Source organism: Ruditapes philippinarum, unplaced genomic scaffold, assembly GCF_026571515.1.
Source record: "Ruditapes philippinarum isolate M1 unplaced genomic scaffold, ASM2657151v2 ctg3531_1_1_1_1, whole genome shotgun sequence".
NCBI classification, from domain to species: domain Eukaryota; kingdom Metazoa; phylum Mollusca; class Bivalvia; order Venerida; family Veneridae; genus Ruditapes; species Ruditapes philippinarum.
The window spans coordinates 78,875-85,005 of NW_026862320.1; positions in this window are offsets into that span (position 1 = coordinate 78,875).

Below are 6,131 nucleotides of genomic sequence, written 5' to 3' on the forward strand. Positions count from 1 at the left end.
ATGTAATAAAAACTAGACGGAAAAGGAATTTAATATTTTACAAGATCAACCAATAGGGAAACTTTGAAAACAGGCACTCATTCGGGTAAATTTTAAGATTTTTTTAAATTAGGCTCCCTAAGTAGGAAAATGGTCAAACACGTGTTAAAAATGGGTGGGGTAGGGTAACAATTTTATACATATTTTATAAATTTTGAGTAGAAACCATAATTTTGTTTATTTATGTTGATTGTGAATAGTACTATTTGTTTCTTACTAAAAATTAACGGGAAAACATTTTCCATTAGTTATAGCAGATTATTTAAAGGTTACACATTTCTGAAAAAGGGCCCTCATACACCCTAGCTTCAGTTCATAAAAGTTTCCGTAAAGTTTATTTCAATTTTACATACAGGTGTACTTTAAGGTATATATCTGACCTATGATATAAATTTTTCAGCTCCTCATAGTGCCAGTTAGGGTCGTAATACCTTAAATGCAAATCATGTAATCATTACAACTAATCGTTTCACAATATTATCTGTTTTTTGGTCATATATAAGACCATTCAGTTCAGTTCAGTTATTCACCGCCTGACAAACGTCAATTATACACATTTACAATCAAGTATTCCATATAGTCATTTTTGTAAGGTTTATCAAACGTTTAGTTTAGTTACAATTACATTGTCACTAATAGGAATTATTATTGATAGCATAAATAGTTATAAATAATGACAGGTTCGCATCTTTAATGCAAACGAACAAATTAAGTTCCAAAGAATCAACATACAACCCCACCCAAAAAAACTAAAACAAACACGCAAATAAAAACAATAAAACCGGTTATCTTAGAGTGATAGATAGTTAGATAGTGACGGCAACAAATAAATTGTGCACTCTTTATGACATTCCAAGCAAACGTCATGGACTTTTTATTGATACAAAGTGTTACGTTTTTTTTGTCTTCAGATATCTTACATACCAATAAAAATAATATTCGATAATTTACAGTGAAAATAAACAAACTATTATGTTCCACTTTCCTATAAACAAACTACGTTTTAGAAAACAATCCCATGTGGTACATTTCTCGTACAGTAATGAACGTTTACAGATAACCCATGAATTCAGATAAAACTTACATACTCATTTGTTCATTCATGACTACTTGCTTCGTAAAGACGAATAAACGCAATGACTTTGTTTCATAATCTACAGTGTCAGAATAATCACAGTTTCACTGTAGATAGTTTTTTTTTACAACGAGTCAGCGATACACTGAAGTGTATCATATTTCAATGTACAGTTTCATTTATAAACCTGTTGCTGGGAGTATAAAATATGTATACATGTTTAAATGTCAAATCGTTTCAGCTAGCAAATATGCGCGTTTAGAGAGAGATTTTACATCAGTTAGGAGACACACGCTTATAGTGTGAGGGGTTATTTTTTTATTGGGAAGAGAATTTTGTTGTTTTGAAGAGAATTTTGTTGTTTTGAAGTCAGTTTTGTTGGTTTGTTGAAGTGGTTGAATATAATTGTGGTGATCTTAATTGATCAGGGTTTATTGGTTGTAATTTGTTGTTTTGGTTGTTGAGTTATATCTGTTTGTGAAGATATAATTGGTTGATATTGGTTGAATGTTTGGTATTATATCAAGATTATATTAGTTGCTGCTTTGTTTTGAGGATATATGTAAATATTGGGTGCTTTAGTTTAAGTTGTTTTCTGATGCTGATTAGATTGTGTGAAGTTAATATTGTTGGATGAATGTTTGTGGTTTATACCGTATCTTAGAGTTGTAAAAATATTCATTTTTTGTGTTCTTCATTTTGTGGTGATTTTATTGTTGTTTGATCATAAGTTGTTAGAGCTTGGGCTCGCCAGGTGTCTTGTTTCGTATAAAAGACGTATACGTGAAAAGATATTTCATATAAGTGGCTGATAAATGATGTGTGTTTGTTTTGGGTGTAAATAATGATCAGAGTTCTTTGTTTTGGGTGTAAATAATAATCAGAGTTTGTTGTTTACATGTATATATTGATTTGAGATAGAAAAGGATAAAAATACCTAAAAAAAAGATAGTGTTAACTAAACAATTACATGCTAGTTTTCCAACTGAGAATATTTCACTTTTATGTCAGGCGGTGCTGCCCAGCCTCCATATCTTGGAAATTGGTTCTAGTATTTATTACTAAACCTTTTCTTAGATTAAATAACATCAAGGCAGACATTTCTCCTGACATACAGCTTCAAAACGTTCATAAAATCGGCAAATAACTAGAATTCCTACCACAAGCAAAACTTCACTTCAAGACAATTGGATTAAGTTGAGTATACTTAAACCAATGATAGTCATTTGCAAGAATGGTAAGTAAAAATAACCAGCATTCGAAATTTGTTCAGTTACGTTTTGTTTGATTCTATTCTAGATTAAGTTTCATTTCTCTTTGGTAAGTGAAAAATCAAACAATCTCGTATATACGAGATATATCCCTTAAAATATACAGATCAATTGTTAGCTACTAATACAATTGCCCTATGACTTGCATCCATGTGGGTATTTCTACAAGTTATAACATATTTCAAGGCTTTAACAAATTCATGGATTTAAGTTTTCTTTTTTTTTCTTGAAGCAATATTCAATGTTTTAATGTTTTTATTAAAGTATTCAGCGTAAAAGTTATGTTTAAATTTTATTTAACTTATTTTGTATCACAACTTAATATTCTAATTTCGCATGTCTGCAAAATGTTAATTTGTCAAATAGATTAAATCTAATTATTTATTTGACAATTGTGGTGATTTATCTATGTAAATTATGATAACGGACCAATCAAGCATGATAATTCTTCTCTAAAATACAAGTTATACAGTAAAAGAAGATAATGATTCAAATAAATAATTTGAAATGCTAAACTCTGGCAGTTTAATAGACAGACGAACACATTTTTTTGCTTTATAAGAGGTTATGTACAATAAAACCACGAAACACAGATGCCAGTTATTTCACAATTTTAGCATTAAGATATTAATTTACACTTTATTTATCTTTTTCTCTTGTTTTGGTTTTTACACCGGTTGTAGCACATTTCTGGTCATATTTAGGCAGTCATTTAACTAAACCAGCTTTTATGGATAACTTAGCAGTTAGACTCAATGTCAATTGTCATAGGGAAATTGAGCATAGTCTTCCTAGGATCTAGCCAGCGACCCTTGGCTTACAAACCCTTTGATCTACCTTATGAACTAAGTTATATTTATCCATTATATTTTTGGCGTTGTTCAAATGTAAATGTCAGTTTATAATATTGCATGTTTGTAACATCAATGTTTGATAAACAATCATTTGTGAAACGGTTCTGGCTATATTAAAACTAACAATATTTCAAACTTAGGTAGGTTACCTGTCAAAATCGTATAAATAACTTAGGTTGTTTTGAAAACACTCTGAATGGTGTGATTCTGTCCCAATCATGTCTTCTAAGATAATTATAACACAAAGTGATTCAATGAATGTCCAAGGGCTTTTAAATTTCTTGCATATTACTAAACATTTTGCTTCCATCTTGTTTGTTCAAATTAAATAAAATAGTAAAAAGAGGATACAAATAAAGTATGAGTTTTCTACCCTTTCACTAGCTTAGTGAGACGTAGTGTAAGGGGACAGAACCCAGATTTACATTGATGACAATTCTCGTGAAAAGAAATATTGTTGCTCAACACAAAAATAAAAAAATAAATATAAGAAAATAAAAACAAAATAATTAAATTAAAAAAAACTGTATTATTTGTACAACTGGCAAAATCCTGTAAAAGTATCCAAAGGCCACCAAATTTAAAAATAGTTTAATAGTTTGTTTTTTTTAAATAAAAACACAAATTCAAATTATGCATCAAAATAACCACTTGAAGCTTGCAAATAAAGAAATGCTCATTATATATACAAAATAAGGAATTCATCAGTTGGCTGGTTCGATCCTCGGGACAAAAATATTCTCCGTGAGTTTAATCGTCATGGTCTCAATCAGCCAGCCAGCCAGCCAATCAATCAATCAATCAATCAAACAAACTTCGGAACTAAAATCTAAACTTCGGAACTTAAATCTAAGTGCATTAATATTATTTTTATCGGTGGCCTCTCTGACATAATGTCAGAACAATGTTTTAGACAATATGCACATGGATCAAAATGACAATTTTGAGTCATATGCATTCAGATACTTGTGATAACGCATGTCACAGAAAAGTTTGATTAAATATTTTCTCTCATTTTAGCTTTTATTGTATTTTATTGATATATTTATATTTATTTACTTACGTCAAATGTGAAAATATTAACCAAGAAGAGCGCTACTAACGCTATAATACTTTGGCAAATGTTTATATGGTTGACAAAATTGAATGTCCTTTTCCTAAAAGGTTCTGAAAACGGTATTTTCATAACAGAAGTAAAAAGCACAATAACTCGGGTAGCAATTTTCAAGCATATTTTTTTTAGTTATTTAGTTTCCTCAAGCGAACATATTGCGAGATCTAGTATCAAAGTAAATCAAACACAGATGCTGAGAATGTCGCCACTGATCAATGGACTAAAAAGAATCAAAATTATCACATATAATATGCAAATAAGAAATGTCCTTAAAATATTTTTTTCGCTATAACTTTGACCTTTATATTATGACATACAGTACAATTTAAAAAAGAGAGATTCATGTGTTATGTTAAACTAAGAATTACTTAATATCATATTTGTGTTACGTTATTATTCTATTCAAATCTGTCTTCACATTTGTGTTCTCTATAGTATCCCGTCTTGAAGCAACGCTTACGTATAAGAGAAAACATTATTTTTCATAAATTTGCAATGCATTTCTAAAAACAAAATATCTCGTAGAAAAAAACATTTTTTGCTTATTTTGTAGAGTTTTTTATTCCTCAATTCACAACAATGCCGAATTTACAGTTCATATATTATATTCATGAATTTATTTAATATTTATTTAAGTAAAATGGTTCTGCATCATTCATTAAGTGATAAAGTTCTGAAAAATAACCTTTCCCTCTATAAATCTCATACTTGATTATATTTCTAAGACAACAAGAAAAGCCATGAAATATCTCATTTAAATCCCAAAGATTCTTTTGTTGTCTGATGCAAAAAGTTTATTTAATTAACAATTCAATGTTATAATTTTGAAGTGACGTATATTCAAAACATCACCAAAATCCCGTTATATGGCACATGAGTGGATATCGATTGAGTATATGTTTAAAAAATAATTTATTGAACGAGTTGAATAATATTATATTATTCAACGAGCTCATTACATTCAGCAATGAATCCACACGAATGTAATATTTTGTTTATTGTTTATCACATACCGAATATAAAGACTGTTTAAAGTGAAAAAGAATCATTTTCCATTGATGCGCCAAAAATGTTACGCAAACATTTAGCGCTTCTTTTTATAACGCAAATGACGTCACGTCAAAATATATGCACGACCGTGCAATACCATAGTCGCAAAAGCGGCACGGATATGTGATGAATAATGCTACTTTTTGTTGAAATGTTTATGTAACGTAATCCATATTTGATATTGTGACTATAAATGTGAAATAACATTTTCACTGTGCGAAATAAATTTAGAAATGTACTTTTTATAGTATCAAAATTGAAAATAACTAAGCCATTGACATATTATCTTCTTTTTTATACGAAAATTCAGAGATAAAATCTTCCCATATTTTCTTAAAAATAAAAGCTTTCCCGTAATATTAATTTCCTTTATCTCTACAGCATCATCTCAGTCCGGCTGCGATTAAGCAATTACACGTCGATGATTTAAGCATTCACATATACTAGTAAACAAGCATACAATGGAACAATCACGTATGACTGATTTATACATTCACATACACTCGAAACGAGCATGTCAGAGAACTATCTTGTACGGGTGATAAATGAATTTACACATATTTGTAATTTGGCAATTTGTCAAAGCTATAATGTAGCGTTAATAAAAAATGAATGAGATAGGCATTCTTTCAACAGTTTGACCAGAGCTTATACGAATTACTGATTACAAATAATTTAGATGCAAATTGGATTAATCTACTTATTAAAATACTGTCCCCAGAACTGAC